Source organism: Drosophila elegans, unplaced genomic scaffold (genome assembly GCF_018152505.1).
Source record: "Drosophila elegans isolate 14027-0461.03 unplaced genomic scaffold, ASM1815250v1 contig_197, whole genome shotgun sequence".
Taxonomy (NCBI): domain Eukaryota; kingdom Metazoa; phylum Arthropoda; class Insecta; order Diptera; family Drosophilidae; genus Drosophila; species Drosophila elegans.
The window spans coordinates 416759-436878 of NW_024545565.1; positions in this window are offsets into that span (position 1 = coordinate 416759).

Consider the following 20120-nt stretch of genomic DNA (forward strand, 5'->3'; position numbering starts at 1 on the left):
CTGTCTACGGTTTGACCGTGACAGGGATGAATTCATGGGCGAGACCAGAGACGCGACAGCGCTGGGAGACCGTATGATCTCGGACGAGGTGTTCTTGGGCCAAATGAGTAACTTCGCTGCGGTAGCAATGAAAGCTCTACGGACCCTAGAGAGGCAGCGCGACCGAGTGCGACGACGGACTTCAAGCTGAATACCGCCACAGAGCAAATCCTGATCCTGCGAAGCAAAGCCACGAGGTAGTACCGCAGGGTTATAAGGAATAAAACAACTCACAGCTATATCTATTTACCCTACTTTATCTCTATTACCTCTCCCCTTATATTTGTAAATACCATATTCTGACAATAAAACCAACTGATAAAAAAAAAAAAAATTAGGTGCGTAGGAGGCGTGTACACGGAGGGCACCGTTACTTTTAAACGTTACACGGGCTCAGAGCGGAGAGCGAGTCCCGTTACCGGTTCACGTCTCCGCGAATAACGGAACCGAGGATACGCGGAAGAACCGAGGTTTCGTCAGCGACGGCGCTGCACTGTTCAGGTCTTTCCAAAAAGATCATCAACATGAGCGCACGCAGCAGTAGCACTCAGCAACAAGTGCAGCACGAGGTGAGGGAGGAGCGCGCCAGGGAACAGCCAGTGACGAAGTGGAGACGGGACTCCGATTTCGTCCTCCAGCTTCTGGCGTCCCCACTGGTGTCGCGATCCCAGTCACCGGTCAGCGAGGCTGACGAGGAGTCCACCGGTGAAATCTCGGACGTGGAGTTGCCGTCCGAGGAGGAGGATGACGCGAGTGAGGAGGACGAGGGACGGAGACTGTCAGTCCCAAGGTGTCCTCGGACGAGGACGACGCGGCGTGGCGAGCTGCGTGGGACCGGATGATCTTCCACCGGTTAAGAAGGGCGACGGCAGGGCTCGGAAGGATCTGCCTAGGGCAGATACCACCGTCGGGCAAGCCCAAGGAGTGGGCTCGCATCTTGGTGGCGCGGGCGGTAACTGTCCGCCAATACGAGGTCCGGCGGGTGGCGAGGAGGGCAGCAGTCGCCGCGTGGCAGCAGAGGCTGAGGGACGCCGAGGCAGAGGAGGCCGCACTCTGGGAGCCGCCATCATCAGCAGACAGTCACGTGGACGTGGCCCGCGCCCGACGAGGCAGCGGAGGAGGCCCGGATGCGGGAGGCTATCGAGTGGCAGCGCCCACCGCCGATGCACCCGCGCGAACCAAAAACCAAGTCGGCGAAACGCGTTGCGGAGACGGCCGACCGCGAGGAGCTGAAGACGACCGAGGAGGAGGTTCTGGAGAAGGGGCCGTGGGAGTTGCCATCACCGCCGGAGACGTCGCGGGACGTCTAATGAATTCAAAATGTTGAAAATAAGTATTTTGTACAAAATGCATCGATGCGATGCGCCTCTTTTTATAATAAAAATATTCTTCTTTACAAAAATTGTTCTTTTTTCTTGTAATGGGTATCTTTATCACAACATTTCATTCATTTTGAAAGAGAAATTACCGCCATTAAATTAATTTTAACTTAATCCGTTCAATTCTAGAAAGATAAGTCCGCCATATTAGGTCCACCAGGGAACACCTCGCGAAAGCAAACATAAAGGCCGCAAACGTCGCTAGAGCACTATCAAGAATAATGCTGAACACAAGGGGTCCAAAACAAGGGCGCAGACTACTCCTTCAATCGGTTACTCGGTCGACAATGTTGTATGCCGCCCCAATATGGGCCGACGCAGTCGAAACGCAGTCATACAGGAAGGATCTCAAATCTACCTATAGACTCTGTGCTCTGAGAGTCTGTTCCGGGTTCCGCACAGTATCCGATGACGCAGCTCTAGTCATCTCGGGAATGATCCCCATCGATTTTTTTGGCAGTCGAGGCTAAGGAGATCCACGAGGATATCGCCAATCTGGGAAGGCAGTGCACTCCCTCACAGAGGCGGGAAATTAAGGCGAAGGCAAGAGGAAAAAGCCTAGATGCGTAGCAAACTCATTGGCAGCATTCAAACAAGGGACGCTGGACCCATCGAGTTATACCAGACATCAAAAAGTGGATGCAAAGACCAAAAGGAGAGGTAAACTTCTGGCTGACCCAGATACTCAGCGGGCATGGTTGCTTTAGGAGCTACCTAACCAGGTTTGGCCACGACGATGACCCTAGCTGCCCGCAATGCGGTGTTGAGGAAACGGCGGAGCACATCATCTTCACCTGTCCACGGTTTGACCGCGACAGGGATGAATTCATGGGCGAGACCAGAGACCCTACAGCGCTGGGAAACCGTATGATCTCGGACGAGGTGTTCTGGGGCCAAATGAGTAACTTCGCTGCGGTAGCAATGAAAGCTCTTCGGACGCTAGAGAGGCAGCGCGACCGAGTGCGACGAGGGACTTCAAGCTGAACAACGCCACAGAGCCAATCCTGATCCTGCGAAGCAAAGCCACGAGGTAGTACCGCAGGGTTATAAGGAATAAAACAACTCACAGCTATATCTATTTACCCTACTTTATCTATATTACCTCTCCCCTAATCTTTGTAAATACCATATTCTGACAATAAAACCAACTGATTAAAAAAAAAAAACATCAGGAGCGCGAGGGTTAAAAAGCCGTAGGCACCGTTACCGGCTAAACACACACATGCACGGTTTGCGTAGGAGGCGTGTACACGGAGGGCACCGTTACTTTTATACGTTACACGGGCACAGAGCGGAGAGCGAGTCCCGTTACCGGTACACGTCTCCGCGAATAACGGAACCGAGGATACGCGGAAGAAACGAGGTTTCGTCAGCGACGGCGCTGCACGACTCAGGTCTTTCCAAAAAGATCATCAACATCAGCGCACGCAGCAGTAGCACCCAGCAACAAGTGGAGCACGAGGTGAGGGAGGAGTGCGCCAGGGAACAGCTATTGGCGAAGTGGAGACGGGACTCCGACTCCGTCCTCCTCGCTTCTGGAGTCCCCCCTGGTGTCGCGATCCCCGTCACCGGTCAGCGGTCTTGGTGGCGCGGGCGGTCACTGTCCGCCAATGGGAGGTCCGGCGGGTGGCGAGGAGGGCAGCAGTCGCCGCGTGGCAGCAGAGGCTGAGGGACGCCGAGGCAGAGGAGGCCGCACTCTGGGAGCCGCGCCCGATGAGGCAGCGGAGGAGGCCCGGATGCGGGAGGCTATTGAGTGACAGCGCCCACCGCCGATGCACCCGCGCGAACCAAAATCCAAGTCGGCGAAACGTGTTGCGAAAACGGCCGACCGCGAGGAGCTGAAGACGACCGAGGAGGAGTGCGAGACCCAGGAGGTTCTGGAGAATGGGTCGTGGGAGTTGCCATCACACCCGGAGACGTGGCGGGACGTCTAATGAATTCAAAATGTTGAAAATAAGTATTTTGTACAAAATGCTTCGATGCGATGCGCCTCTTTTTATAATAAAAATATTCTTCTTTACAAAAATTGTTCTTTTTTTTGTAATGGGTATCTTTATCACAACATTTCATTCATTTTGAGGGAGAAATTACCGCCATTAAATTAATTTTAGCTTAATCCGTTCAATTCTAGAAAGTTAAGTCCACCATATTAGGTCCACCATTTCTAATTTTTGACATTTGACTTCAGATTCGCAATCAGTGGCCCAAAAAACCTATGGATACCGAATTTCATCTAAATCGAAGTAAGCATTGAATTTTTGGCATCTTTTCACTGTGCGCTGGGACATTACCCTGAAAGCACTCCACCAACTTGGCGTACCGGAGAGCTTAGTAGGCATTGTGCAGTCCTACTTTAGCGATCGCACCCTACTCTATGAAACAAATAGAGGGGTGATGGAACACAAGATCACCTGTGGTGTTCCCCAAGGGTCTGAACTGGGACCGCTGCTCTGGAACGCCATGTATGACGGCGTCTTAAGGCTGGCGTTACCAGGAAGATCGAAGGTGATAGGCTTTGCGGACGATATAGCGATCGTTATTGTGGCCAAAACACTGCAAGACGCAGAGCGTCTTGGAAACGATGCAGTGGCAACCATCGAGGAGTGGCTCTTAGCGGTAGGGCTCAATATAGCGCACCACTAAACTGAGGCAGTGCTCATATCCAGCCGTAAGGAAGTAGAGACAGCGAAAATTCAAGTCGGAGGCTGCACGATAACATCAACCAGAGCTGTACGGGCTGGGAGTCATGATAGACACAAGACTGTCCTTCAGGGAACACTTCGCGAAAGCAAACAAAAAGGCCGCAAACGTCGCTAGAGACAGGTCGCTAATGTTGTCGCTGTGTGGCCACTCGAATTGAATGTGTACGATGTGGGTGGCCGAGGAGTTGAATGAGAAGGGTCGTCGTCGGGTATCGTGGATGTCGAGAGGGGGTGAAGGGAAGGGGGCGCTAGCCGGTGTTAACTCCTCCCCACCACAAGATCTGTGTCCCACAGATCCTTAAGCCTTTGTCGGTTCGAGGTTCGCAGGTGGGGGTCGCAGCCTTCGGATCCCTTTGGTTGATGTTATCTTCCTCCAAACAAGGTAGATTGCTATTTTGATGGATACTGTTATAATTATTTCTGCGGAGAAGGATATTAAAATTTTATTAGACATAGTTGATAATTTTTTCAGGTTCTCCATGCTGAAGTCATGCACGTATTTCAGTGATAGTTCGTAACCCGTTGTCGTTATTTGAGTCAAGACCATCAAGTGCGTTGACGAATAACTGCTGAAATTCCGGTCACCGATTGTGACCGTTTCGTTGTCAAATTGTACGACGTAAGAGCCTTCCAGGTGGTGTTCTTTTGTTGGAGTGGATATTGTGCCATTGAAGTTCGTCAGGAAGATTGTGCCGTCATCGATGAGTTTCACCGTTTGTTGGTTTGTCCTAAGATAGTCGCATGCAGCTTGACCTCCTTTAAGAAGTCTTGGAATACAGCTATCCTCCTCCAGTTTGTATAGGTCCTTTTCTCGGCAGACAGTTGTATTGCCGATGGATACGCAATTCCCAAGAAGGGCGTATGTTTCCACCTTATTCATGGCCAGTTTGTTGTACTTCACCACAACCTGTTTGCCGTCGGATACCGTTGGGTAAATTAGCATTAATCGGTATTTTTGGTCCACCACCTTGGGCATTGCCAAGATATACAATAATGTAGTTCCATTCGTGAGGATTGTTGGTCGGGAGAATTCAACGGCTTCGACCACGTTCTGATAAGGAAGGCTTTCCACCTCTGTCAAAATTTCGCCTATTTCCTCGTGGTCCAATAGATTCGTGTTGACCACTTCAGTCTTTGCCAGTTGGCAGGCTCTTAGTATTTCACTGACTTGGTCCGCTATTATTATTGCCTTGTGGACATGGAAATCGCCGTCTATTGCGTTGACTCTTCCGATGACGTCGTTTGATCTCTGGAGTGATTCGTGTGTCGAGTCAAAGAGTTTGGTATTTATCCGGATCTGTTGGTTATTGTTCCTGGTTATGTCGTCTTCTGTTTTTAAGATCGCGTTCCAGTCAGACCTATCAGGTGACCCTGCTACCCATTTCCAGGCTGATCCTAGCCAGTCGATTGATCGTGGCCTCCGTGCTGGTGTGCCATCCATGCGTGAGATGCCCTCTGATGCGTGTTGCAGGTAGTGGAAGACCAAAGCATTGATCCGTTGGTCGGTGATTATCGTAGCTTCGTTGGTTGTTTGGTCGATGACTTGCTTAATGCGGCCTAGATCGATAATATGGGCCAGCTTAAAAACACCGTTGGTTCGCCAGACGATACCCTGTTGTAAGGGGACAACTGGTGCGTCATATTTGAAAATATGAAGTGCGGTCGCTACGTAGAGCGTGGACACGCTTGTAGTGCCGAAAAAAAGGGTAATAAGTTCTTATAGTTAGGTGATTAATAGTTCTTAGTCTAGATATTTCGTGTAGGTGTTGTTTGTGTTGTTTCTAAATGTTTGGTCTTAATTTTTTGGTATTAAGCTAAGTTTATATTATTTTGAAAGTTTTATATTCGATATTGTTTAATTTAATTACTTTAATTTAGGTTCTCTTATTTGTTTTTTAATTTAGTTTATTTTAGTTTATATGCTCAGGTTTGATATTGTTTTAGTTCAGTGTGTTTCTGTGTTAGGTTTTTTTGTGTTTTTTGTTTTCAGGTTTGTTAGTTTTTTTGTGTTTAAGTTTGTTTTTGTTGTGAATTTTGTGTTAAGTCTGTTAGTGTTGTAAAAAAATTTTCCTGTGTTTTTCTTATGGGTCTAGGTTGGTTTTGTGTTTTTATTGTGTTTCTCTTATTTTTTATATGTCTAAATTTGTTTGTGTTTTAGTTTGGTTTCCTTTTATTTTATATGTTTAGATTAATTTTTTTTTTTTTTATATTAGCATTTGATGGTATTTTGGTGTGGTTATTTTGTAATTATTTTTGAGCTTGTGAAACGTTAAATACACTTTTCCCTTTTATTATTGAAGTGACATTCAAAAGTTGTAAAATTTCAGGGATATCCTGTTACCAGCCCATTGCTAATGGCGGGGGTGCTATTAGTGAGCGTGAAAAATGAGTGTTTTTATTGCCCATAAATTAACTTCTCAAGTGGGACTTATGGAAAATTTTTCCCGACCTTGTCTTAACAGTGACCCTTCTATCGTCTTGAACCTCTTCTGCCTTGAACCGCTTTTTTTCCTTAGTTTTTATTTGTTTATTGGCGACATATACTGTGTCACCCTCTTCGTAGGAAACCGGATCGGTCCTTTTTTTGTTACGAGCGTTGTTGGTTAAACTTTGTTTATGTTCTATGAGGCCTCGAATATCCTCAAGGGTTTGTGGTTTGAAGTCGGATAATCCCTGCTAATTTATCCTGGAAGTGCGGTTGAAAAAAATGTCTACGGGTTTTTTATTTGTTACCGAGTGGACAGAGTTGTTGTACCTGTCCACCACGATCGGAATAAGTTCCGTATTTTTAAAATTGGGATGATCGTCCTTCAAGCAACGATAAATTTCCATAAAAGTGGAGTGAAATCTCTCTACCTGACCGTTTACTTCACTTTTTTGAGTTGGGGTGTGATACAGTTCTATTCCTAGCGTTCGCAGGTAATTCAGAACAGTTGGGCATAAAAGGCCTCTTTCATTATCGGATACTATCATTCTAGGTGCCGTGAGAAGGGTTTCGCGAAGCTGGATTGCGGACTTTGATTGCAGTGGAAAAAGTTTGGCGAATTTGGAAAATTTATCAATGCAGCTTAAAAAAAATTTTTTCTCTAGTGTAAAAACGTCTATGTGAAGAATTTCGCAAGGGTAATTGGGGATAGGCGTAGGTTGGAGTGCTGGTTTATTTGGGTGTCTATCGTACTTGTGTAATTTACAAGTAGTGCAAGTAGAAATTGTGTTCTAATGATACTAGACATCTTGGGAAATAATATTTCTCCAGGATTTGAATACGGACATCCCTCGAACTTCTATGGGCTCTATGGTGCTCTTTTTTTATGATCTCACAAATTTCTTCTTCTTCTGTCACATCTTTTACTAAGCGTTGCGTTATACGAATCTTGTATAGCTTGAAATTTTGGTGACAGCAAGTTTGAAGAAGCTGCAGGTAAGTGTCCGAAACTTTAATTCCATTGATTATTGAGGGCTTTAAATATTTATTAAGAGAATCTATCAAGTCTGATGGGTTGTGGTCTTTAATAGGGATTATGTGGCGCTCATAACCGGGGTGCAGGCACTCGCATGAGTAATCGGACAAGGCAGTGCACTCCCTCACAGAGGCGGGAAATTAAGGCGAAGGCAAGAGGAAAAAGCCTAGATGCGTGGCAAACTCGTTGGCAGCAATCAACCAATGGACGCTGGACCCATCGAGTTATACCAGACATCAAAAAGTGGATGCAAAGACCAAAAGGAGAGGTAAACTTCTGGCTGACCCAGATACTCAGCGGGCATGGTTGCTTTAGGAGCTACCTAACCAGGTTTGGCCACGACGATGACCCTAGCTGCCCGCAATGCGGTGTTGAGGAAACGGCGGAGCACATCATCTTCACCTGTCCACGGTTTGACCGCGACAGGGATGAATTAATGGGCGAGACCAGAGACCCGACAGCGCTGGGAGACCGTATGATCTCGGACGAGGTGTTCTTGGGCCAAATGAGTAACTTCGCTGCGGTAGCAATGAAAGCTCTACGGACCCTAGAGAGGCAGCGCGACCGAGTGCGACGACGGACTTCAAGCTGAATAACGCCACAGAGCAAATCCTGATCCTGCGAAGCAAAGCCGCGAGGTAGTACCGCAGGGTTATAAGGAATAAAACAACTCACAGATATATATATTTACCCTACTTTATCTCTATTACCTCTTCCCTAATCTTTGTAAATACCATATTCTGACAATAAAACCAACTGATTAAAAAAAAAACATCAGGAGCGCGAGAGCGGGACAGGGAGGATTAAAAAGCCGTAGGCTCCGTTACCGGCTACACACACATGCACGGGTTGCGTAGGAGACGTGTAAACGGAGGGCACCGTTACTTTTAAACGTTACACGGACACAGAGCGGAGAGCGAGTCCCGTTACCGGTACACGTCTCCGCGAATAACGGAACCGAGGATACGCGGAAGAACCGAGGTTTCGTCAGCGACGGCGCTGCACGGCTCAGGTCTTTCCAAAAAGATCATCAACATGAGCGCACGCAGCAGTAGCACCCAGCAACAAGTGGTGAGGGAGGAGCGCGCCAGGGAACAGCCAGTGGCGAAGTGGAGACGGGACTCCGATTCCGTCCTCCAGCTTCTGACGTCCCCCTGGTGTCGCGATCCCCGTCACCGGTCAGCGAGGCTGACGAGGAGTCCACCGGTGAAATCTCGGACGTGGAGTTGCCGTCCGAGGAGGAGGATGTAGGCCCGAGCGCGACGGAGGTCGGAGAGGTTGTCGACATCTCCTCTGATGAGAGTGGACAGGAGGACGCGAGTGAGGAGGAGGAGGGGACGGAGACCGTCAGTCCCGAGGTGTCCTCGGACGAGGACGACGTGGCGTGGCGAGCTGCGTGGACCGGATGATCTTCCGCCGGTTGAGCAGGGCGACGGCAGGGCTTGGGAGGATCTGCCTAGGGCAGACACCACCGTCGGGCAAGCCCAAGGAGTGGGCTCGCATCTTGGTGGCGCGGGCGGTCACTGTCCGCCAATGGGAGGTCCGGCGGGTGGCGGCAGAGGCTGAGGGACGCCGAGGCAGAGGAGGCCGCACTCTCGGCGCCGCCATCATCAGCAGACGGTCACGTGGACGTGGCCCGCGCCCGACGAGGCAGCGGAGGAGGCCCGGATGCGGGAGGCTATCGAGTGGCAGCGCCCACCGCCGATGCGCCCGCGCGAGCCAAAAACCAAGTCGGCGAAACGCGTTGCGGAGACGGCCGACCGCGATGAGCTGAAGACGACCGAGGAGGAGCGCGAGGCCCAGGAGGTTCTGGAAAAGGGGCCGTGGGCGTTGCCATCACCGCCGGAGACGTCGCGGGACGCGGCGCCACCCCCGAAGCTCGCGCGGCAGATCTCGTGCCGGGAGCCCCACCGGCGAGGCCGACGCTGCGGAGACAGCAGTCGGACGGCTCGGAACCATGGTTGTTGGTGCCGGAAGCGGAGTGGCTGGCGCGGGTGGCCGAAAAAGCGCGACGGCAGTGAGGGAGGCGCAGGAAGGACAGGTGGTCCAAGCTCATGCTGGACGGAGGAGAGCGCTACAGAATAAAGGTAGCAGGGGGCCGGGTGCGGGTGTTTAAGGCCCAAAAATGGGTCCTAGTATTGAAGCCCAGCAGTTGTTATTTGGGTTAGGGGATCACAACACAGCACAGGAAAATAAAGAGTGGTCAGCCGCAGCAGCCGATCGCGGAACGGGGGCGGTGAGGGGGCGGATCGCGGGACAAGCACGCGGGCCGGCAGAGAACACGAGGCTGCCCCAGGCGTATGGCGAGGGGGGGGGTCACTTGCTGCCGCAAGGGTCTCCCGGGGCACGCGGTCAAGGGTCAGCACCCCAAGACATGTCAGGGGCATCATGGTCATGGTGTCGCTGTAAAGAAAAAGGTCGTTAGTGAGAGGAAAACTACAAGCATCAAGTTTTCTCATCAGTTTTCCCAAAACAACGAGGCCGTGAGGAAATTAGGGACGGGGGAGCCAGGCGATAGGCGGTCGATCGATAGTTGCAATCGATGGGTACAAAAATACTGGATTTCTTAAAAAACGGTCACACGGAGGCAACTTAAGACAACGGAAACGATAACGGCAACAACGATGGCAATGCTGGACCCACTATCGATAAGTGCGATCGAGACGTGGTCATTAGAGTGGCCAGACGACGGGAATCGGAATGGTGATTTCAAACACGGGGAAATGTCTGGGCGGGAAATTCAAATTCTATGCGGGGAACTGTCTAAGGAACGAGACGCAGTTTTGGGGAAAGTTCAAGTCTTTCGAGGAACTGTCTGGGGAACAGGCTAACGCAGCACAGCCATGGGAAAGTTAAAGGTCTTTCAGAGCGCAGTCTGGGGGGAGTCTTACGAGGACAGTTTAGGGAAAGTTGAAGTCTTTTGGGGAACTGTATGGGGTCACGAGGAGAACGAGTTTGGCGGGGAATTTGAATGAAAGAGCAACAGGGGCGGGGAGATCACCACTTTCATAACATTTCCGAAGACAGGGAAAATGTGAGGAGTCTTAAAACTCCCCACAAATTCCGATGCAGGAGAGCTGCATAGCAACAGCGAAGGAGGCGAGAGTGCCAGAGGAGTCAAGGGCAACAGCACAAAGAAGTAATAGTGCGAGAATCAGAGCGAGTGCGTGTACGCGAGACCAGTAGCAAGTTAATCAAGTGCCGAGTACCAGGATCAAGATCGCAAAGTCGAGACGCCGAACGACTGAGAGTCTACAAGGCTGAGGCTTCAACGCTAAGATGCAACGGGTGCTAGGTCGTGGTTAAACCGAGCTCAGGATGTCCTTGCGTGCAGTCTGCGATAAAGGTGGCTGGGCGAAGAGGTCGAACCTAGTTCTACCTGCTAGGCGATACACCTTGTGACACAATCCGGACCAACTTAGGGAGCCTGCGATAAAGGTGGCTTGGCGAAAAGGAGTAACCTCGTTCTACCTGCTAGGCGAAACACCTTGCCGGTCCCGACAGTGAGGTTCGCATAATATCCAGAGTCTCGAAGGAGCCATCACAAGTCAGATACCTGGAAGCAGTCGACGACGTGGAGCGACGCCGCGAAGGACAGCGACGACGCAGAGGACGACGACGAGGAGCAGCAGCAGCTGAAGAGCCGCGAGGCTTGTATAAGGAGACGAATAAAGACAGTTACGATCCCAACAGAACTCTTGCGTTTATCATTGGTCAAAGGTAATCACCCAATATAAATTTGGTGGAACGAACCCATAACCTCTCTGAGCTAGCCGCCCGTTAACGTAGCGAGCGAGAATACATAAGAAATCAGGTCGTTACAAGGTAGTACATAAGTCGGAACGAGCCGGATTTCGACGACTTAACGTATAGCTCCCATAGGAAGAATCGGAAAAATAACTTAATAAGATTATAACTTTGCTGTTTTTTATTTTATTTTTTTGTATTTCCATGACATATAAGTTAAGGCCAGTCATGGCCGGGGGGGTACGAAGCTCCCCTATACTACCTTATCGTGTTGTTTATCAGCTGCATCTCACTTGATCACACGTCCTCTTTGGTACTTAAGGAAGGCAACAACTTTACTTTTTTGATTACGTTATAAGTTTATTTTTATAATCTAATATTCAGTCCGCACGGTACTACGGTGGTTACAGAAGTGAGCTCTTAAATACTAGTGGGTTGGCCTCTTAACCAACTCCGGTCCTCCGGCGTCAGCATGCCGTTGGCAGACGCGGAAGTACCGTAGCCGACGGCAGCGGTTTTGGTTGGTCCGCTCGTTGCGCTCCGGATGTGAGCGCTGCATTTTATCTAGCGCAGTGGTAGGGGCGGCGGCTGTTGAGCTGAGGCAGCTAGCGGGTAGTCAACAGTCTTTCGCTTGCTTGTTGCTGCCGTTGCTCTTCTGCCGCTGACGTTCTGGCGCTGCCGCTGTCGTTCTCGCGCTGCCGCTGTCGTTCTGTCTCCATCGTCGCGTCGCTGCCGCTGTCGTTCTGTCTCCATCGTCGCGTCGCTGCCGCTGCATCGCTGCTGTTGCATCTCTGCCGCTGTTTAGCTGCTGCTACCGTCGCTATTGCTGGTGCTGCTGCTGTCGCTATTGCTGGTGCTGCTGCTGTAGCTCTTGTGGCCCAGCGGCCGGGTCATTGCAGCCACTTGAGTTGGTGTCGTCTTCATGTGACCACTTGAGCGTAATGTTGTCGCTGTGTGGCCACTCGAATTGAATGTGTACGATGTGGGTGGCCGAGGAGTTGAATGAGAAGGGTCGTCGTCGGGTATCGTGGATGTCGAGAGGGGGTGAAGGGAAGGGGGCGCTAGCCGGTGTTAACTCCTCCCCACCACAAGATCTGTGTCCCACAGATCCTTAAGCCTTTGTCGGTTCGAGGTTCGCAGGTGGGGGTCGCAGCCTTGGGATCCCTTTGGTTGATGTTATCTTCCTCCAAACAAGGTAGATTGCTATTATGATGGATACTGTTATAATTATTTCTGCGGAGAAGGATATTAAAATTTTATTAGACATAGTTGATAATTTTTCAGGTTCTCCATGCTGAAGTCATGCACGTATTTCAGTGATAGTTCGTAACCCGTTGTCGTTATTTGAGTCAAGACCATCAAGTGCGTTGACGAATAACTGCTGAAATTCCGGTCACCGATTGTGACCGTTTCGTTGTCAAATTGTACGACGTAAGAGCCTTCCAGGTGGTGTTCTTTTGTTGGAGTGGATATTGTGCCATTGAAGTTCGTCAGGAAGATTGTGCCGTCATCGATGAGTTTCACCGTTTGTTGGTCATGTCCTAGTCGCATGCAGCTTGACCTCCTTTAAGAAGTCTTGGAATACAGCTATCCTCCTCCAGTTTGTATAGGTCCTTTTCTCGGCAGACAGTTGTATTGCCGATGGATACGCAATTCCCAAGAAGGGCGTATGTTTCCACCTTATTCATGGCCAGTTTGTTGTACTTCAGCACAACCTGTTTGCCGTCGGATACCGTTGGGTAAATTAGCATTAATCGGTATTTTTGGTCCACCACCTTGGGCATTGCCAAGATATACAATAATGTAGTTCCATTCGTGAGGATTGTTGGTCGGGAGAATTCAACGGCTTCGACCACGTTCTGATAAGGAAGGCTTTCCACCTCTGTCAAAATTTCGCCTATTTCCTCGTGGTCCAATAGATTCGTGTTGACCACGTCAGTCTTTGCCAGTTGGCAGGCTCTTAGTATTTCACTGACTTGGTCCGCTATTATTATTGCCTTGTGGACATGGAAATCGCCGTCTATTGCGTTGACTCTTCCGATGACGTCGTTTGATCTCTGGAGTGATTCGTGTGTCGAGTCAAAGAGTTTGGTATTTATCCGGATCTGTTGGTTATTGTTCCTGGTTATGTCGTCTTCTGTTTTTAAGATCGCGTTCCAGTCAGACCTATCAGGTGACCCTGCTACCCATTTCCAGGCTGATCCTAGCCAGTCGATTGATCGTGGCCTCCGTGCTGGTGTGCCATCCATGCGTGAGATGCCCTCTGATGCGTGTTGCAGGTAGTGGAAGATCAAAGCATTGATCCGTTGGTCGGTGATTATCGTAGCTTCGTTGGTTGTTTGGTCGATGACTTGCTTAATGCGGCCTAGATCGATAATATGGGCCAGCTTAAAAACACCGTTGGTTCGCCAGACGATACCCTGTTGTAAGGGGACAACTGGTGCGTCATATTTGAAAATATGAAGTGCGGTCGCTACGTAGAGCGTGGACACGCTTGTAGTGCCGAAAAAAAGGGTAATAAGTTCTTATAGTTAGGTGATTAATAGTTCTTAGTCTAGATATTTCGTGTAGGTGTTGTTTGTGTTGTTTCTAAATGTTTGGTCTTAATTTTTTGGTATTAAGCTAAGTTTATATTATTTTGAAAGTTTTATATTCGATATTGTTTAATTTAATTACTTTAATTTAGGTTCTCTTATTTGTTTTTTAATTTAGTTTATTTTAGTTTATATGCTCAGGTTTGATATTGTTTTAGTTCAGTGTGTTTCTGTGTTAGGTTTTTTTGTGTTTTTTGTTTTCAGGTTTGTTAGTTTTTTTGTGTTTAAGTTTGTTTTTGTTGTGAATTTTGTGTTAAGTCTGTTAGTGTTGTAAAAAAATTTTCCTGTGTTTTTCTTATGGGTCTAGGTTGGTTTTGTGTATTTATTGTGTTTCTCTTATTTTTTATATGTCTAAATTTGTTTGTGTTTTAGTTTGGTTTCCTTTATTTTATATGTTTAGATTAATTTTGTTTTTTTTTATGTTAGCATTTGATGGTATTTTGGTGTGGTTATTTTGTAATTATTTTTGAGCTTGTGAAACGTTAAATACACTTTTCCCTTTTATTATTGAAGTGACATTCAAAAGTTGTAAAATTTCAGGGATATCCTGTTACCAGCCCATTGCTAATGGCGGGGGTGCTATTAGTGAGCGTGAAAAATGAGTGTTTTTATTGCCCATAAATTAACTTCTCAAGTGGGACTTATGGAAAATTATTCCCGACCTTGTCTTAACAGTGACCCTTCTATCGTCTTGAACCTCTTCTGCCTTGAACCGCTTTTTTCCTTAGTTTTTATTTGTTTATTGGCGACATATACTGTGTCACCCTCTTCGTAGGAAACCGGATCGGTCCTTTTTTTGTTACGAGCGTTGTTGGTTAAACTTTGTTTATGTTCTATGAGGCCTCGAATATCCTCAAGGGTTTGTGGTTTGAAGTCGGATAATCCCTGCTAATTTATCCTGGAAGTGCGGTTGAAAAAAATGTCTACGGGTTTTTTATTTGTTACCGAGTGGACAGAGCTGTTGTACCTGTCCACCACGATCGGAATAAGTTCCGTTTTTTTAAAATTGGGATGATCGTCCTTCAAGCAACGATAAATTTCCATAAAAGTGGAGTGAAATCTCTCTACCTGACCGTTTACTTCACTTTTTTGAGTTGGGGTGTGATACAGTTCTATTCCTAGCGTTCGCAGGTAATTCAGAACAGTTGGGCATAAAAGGCCTCTTTCATTATCGGATACTATCATTCTAGGTGCCGTGAGAAGGGTTTCGCGAAGCTGGATTGCGGACTTTGATTGCAGTGGAAAAAGTTTGGCGAATTTGGAAAATTTATCAATGCAGCTTAAAAAAATTTTTTCTCTAGTGTAAAAACGTCTATGTGAAGAATTTCGCAAGGGTAATTGGGGATAGGCGTAGGTTGGAGTGCTGGTTTATTTGGGTGTCTATCGTACTTGTGTAATTTACAAGTAGTGCAAGTAGAAATTTGTGTTCTAATGATACTAGACATCTTGGGAAATAATATTTCTCCAGGATTTGAATACGGACTTCCCTCGAACTTCTATGGGCTCTATGGTGCTCTTTTTTTATGATCTCACAAATTTCTTCTTCTTCTGTCACATCTTTTACTAAGCGTTGCGTTATACGAATCTTGTATAGCTTGAAATTTTGGTGACAGCAAGTTTGAAGAAGCTGCAGGTAAGTGTCCGAAATTTTAATTCCATTGATTATTGAGGGCTTTAAATATTTATTAAGAGAATCTATCAAGTCTGATGGGTTCTGGTCTTTAATAGGGATTATGTGGCGCTCATAACCGGGGTGCAGGCACTCGCATGAGTAATCGGACACATCTGAATAAAAATTAATTGGTTTCGATAAGCATTAATCGGGGTTTCAACATGAGGAATTAGACGGGAAGCGTCTTCTAGAGCGCTATGAATTGTTGCGATTGAATCTGTCTCGGAGGCGGTGTCATTACCCAAGTGATTTACGTACGTCGTGACGCGTGAAAGGGCATCGGCTACTATATTGGATTTCCCTGGTTTGTAAATTAGTTCGCAATTGTATTCTTCAATACGGGACTTCTAACGTTTTAATTTAGCGTTAAAATTCCTATTGCCCAGAGCAAATGTTAATGGTTGGTGATCGGTGTAAATCTTAATAGACCCAGCACCATACAAATACGATCGAAGGTTGTCTAAGGCCCATACTATCGCCAACATTTCTTTTTCGTTTGTGGCGTATTTTTATGATCGGGAGATATAAGCAATTGGCCGATCTTTGTTAGAGTCTACCTGGGAAAGGACTGCCCCAATGGCATAGTTTGTTGCGTCTGTGGTTAGGTGAAAAGGTTTCGAGAAGTTGGGGAACGCTAGAACTTCTGAGGACGCTAGAATGGTTTTTAAATCATTAAAGGATTTTAAAGCCTGCTCATCTAGTTCAATGGGAACTTTTTTTGACTGAGATGATTTAACCCTCGCAAACTCCCCTCGAGTTAGATTGGTAAGTGGTTTTGCAACTTTCGCGTAATCTTTAATGAATTTCCTATAATATGATGTCATACCCAGGAAACTTTTCAATTCTTTTACATTGGTGGGTGGTTTCATTTTTGTGACCCCCTCTACCTTTTTCTCGTCCGCTCTGATGCCATCTGCGGTCACTACATACCCTAGAAATTCAACGTGTGTCGAGAGAAAATTAGTTTTTTCCAAGTTGACCTGGAGTCTAGCCTTCTTCAGATTGTCGAAGACAGCTCGAAGGTTTTTCCAGTGGCTATCATAGTCTTCACTGAAGACTATTATGTCATCGATATGCCAATCTTGCCAATGTGCTCCCTTAGTACGTCGTCGATCATCCTCTGAAATATCGCGGGGGGCGTTTTTTAGTCCAAAAGGGAGACGAAGAAAGTCGTACTTGCCGTTTAAAGTTGAAAATGCGGTTTTCGGGGTATCAGATTCCAGCATGTGGATTTGGTGGAATCCCGATGTCAAGTCGAGGGTGGAAAAATATTTTGCTTTACCCAGGCTTGCTAGTATAGAATTAATATCTGGTATTGGATAAGAGTCTGCGATTGTGATGGCATTTAAGCGCTTGAAGTCGATGACCATGCGGTATTGTTTTTCTCCGTTCGGCTTAGGTTTTTTCGGTACTACCCAAACCGGGGAGTTATATGGGCTCTTTGATGGTTTAATGATCCCATCCCGCAAGAGTTCTTCAATTTGTCTGTCCACTTCCCCTCTCATGTTTGTAGGGTAGGGATAGCTTTTTGTGTATATAGGGTCTGAGGTCCTAGTGCGAATCTCAGCCCTGATGCTCGTGTCCACGGCCTCTCCGGGCGAGAGTGGCTCGAATATCCTAGAATATTCGCGAACGCCTCCCTAGCAAGCTCAGGATGCGTTGCGTCTAGTAAAGGGTGTACATTTATTGAATTTTTTGCCAGGAGGGGTATCTTAATATTGGGTGTTATTGTCAACAGGTCATTTTTCCTGTCGATCAGGGCTTTTAGGGCTTTCAATGTGTCGTCCCCTATAATGCCGTCGAAAGATTTCAGGCCCGGGAGTACAAAAAAGGTGAGAACAGTGTTGTTCCCCATTGGCTTAAAAAATTGTCCTGTGATACAGTGTGTGATTTTTATGTTATATCCCCCAGCGGATTGTACAGAAAAAGGCGTTAAAAGTGTTTTTGAACCGGCGGAGTTTTTGGGGCTAATAAAATTATTGTTAGCGCCGGTGTCTATCAGGAATTGCAATTTCGCCCCATCCCTGGTCTCGTATTCTATGTATGGTACGCTTGAGAGGCATCGGTCATAAAATTTTGACCCTCTTTGTTGATGGGTCCTAATTCCTCCATATGAGAATCTGGTTCTATTCCTTGAGATGAGTCCTCAAATTTGCCTGTGTTATCTTGGTTGTCATTACGATTGTAATAGAGGTCATCTTGTGATTCCTGATGATATTCGGTCGGGGCGAGGTACGTGGGTGGTGCAGACGTAATGTGGTAAAGCTTTTGGGCCTTACGGAATGGGTTTAAATTGGAGTTGGCACTTGGGCTTCGTTTGATGTCACCTGCCTCTCCCTGGCGCGAGTTGAAGCTGCCCCTATAGGTTTGGCCTGATTGGTTAGGCTCGTGCTTAATTGCCGATCTGGCTCCCTGAAACCTGGGTGATCCGCGGCTGTTTCCACTTTGGGCGTAATTGTACGCGGAGCCAGTTTGTACCCTATGGCTGAATTGATGGGTTGGGGGAACTCTTTGTGAATTTGGTGGTCGGTAATTCTGATAACTTTGGTAATTAGTGTTGGGAGTTTGCCTGAATGTTGGGACACTTGCTGGGAGGTTCCTTGATTGCATTTTTTCCAGCTCTAAGCTAATGGAGTATGCTTCATGAACGTCCCCGGGTTTGCGTACAACTAGCAACCTAGAAGCGTCGCCCCTCAACCCCCTTATAAATGCGTTCAATGCCTTGTCTCTTTGACCCGCAAGGAGGGCATTCGTGGTTTCTACGGAATAATTCATACTCTTTATGCGATTCATAATGAGTGAAACGTGATTGTTTACTCGTAAGTAAAAATCCCCTAACTTTTGGTTGCCCTGGGTCATTTGCGTTAATTCGTATTCTAACGTACCGAAATCTCGTTTATCCGCGTACCGTAGAGCTAAAATGCGTTTGATTTCCGGCCAGTCGTCATCTCGTACGCTGTACGCGTTGAGCGCTGAGTCGGCGTTACCCCTGATTTTCTGCCTGATCTGAATGAGAACAGACCTATACAAAGGCCTTTCCCTAATGATTTCGTAGTCATCCACAATAGACTGGGCCCTATTCGGCCAAGAGACGTATTTCTCAGGGTCTCCCTCAAATGTTACTAATTCTTTTACACAATCTGGTATGACTGATGATTCCTTAAGCTCGTATTCAGTGCGTGGGTGTGTTAGCGGTAGCGGTATTTCCGCCACCGGGTTACGTTTCCCGAAATCGGATTCGAGAGTACTTATTCTATTCCCTACTTTCTTAGCCTCGTCCTTCATCTCTGCCATTTGGGCAGTCAAGATTGTCATGGAGGCATCAAGGCGTTTTAATACTTCTTTCATTTCCTCCATTTTTTATTTCCTGATTTTTTGCTAAGTATTTTAAAAAGAATTTCCTTTGGTCAGGCCGTGTATTTTATTTTTTTAAAAAGAATAGAGTGAAAAATGCAGATGGGCCTAACGGGTAACAGTTTGTCTCCTTACGATTTTTTTATGTTTTTTATTTATTCAGGGGAAATTGTTATATTTAAACGTTTCACTCACCCGTTGGTTTCTTTTTTGCTTCTCAAAGATTCTTTTTTTTCCTGATTTGTGTGTGTTTTTTGGGGCGTTGTGCGTTAATACTTTGTGTGAGTTTTTTCTTAGTGCGGTTATTGGGTACTGGGCGCGATGGTCCGTATTTGTCCGTTCTGGCGTTTCGCCTACTAAGGTACGGTTGCCACACAATCCACTGGGCAGCCCTTTTTGAATGCATTCCGCATTCGTGAGCCTTTCCAGCAGATTGCCACACACCACTTTTTGTTTTATTATTATTTTAATTTTATTATCACCTTCAGTTTTTTTCCTAGTTTGAAACCCGAAACAACACTAAAAAGAATTGGAAGAAAAGTGTTCCCAATTATTTTCCAGTGCTATCTCCTTTTTCAAACTAAAATAATTATTTTTTGTTGCCAAAGCCTTTTTCTCTCTTTTTTATAGTGCAATTTTTGCGCTCGCGATTAAGCTACCCACTTAAGTGGACTTAACGCCGCCGCGGGTTACTGCTTCTTTTATTTTATACAGAATTTTTTGTGCCCGCGAATACGCCACACTGAGAGGTGCGTGGACATATCGCCGCGGCAGGTTCACTGTTTTATTATTTTATTACAACTTTTTTTTTTTGCGCCCGTGGGGAATGCCAGCTGCGAAAGGCAGCATCCTCACCGCGGCGGGTAGTTGTATTACACACATTTTTGGGCACTCTCACATACACAACGCTGTATTAAATAATTTTTTACCCTTTTTTGGGTTTTTCGCTTCACACACACAACGCCGTATTAAATACTTTATACCCTTTTTTGGGTTTTTCGTTTCATTTTAATTTTTTTCCCATTTTTGGGTTTTTTTTTTATTTTTTATATTTATTAATTATTCACAGGGTACCCGTAGCTTTTTAGCTTTGGGTACGAAGCTCCCCTATACTACCTTATCGTGTTGTTTATCAGCTCATCTCACTTGATCACACGTCCTCTTTGGTACTT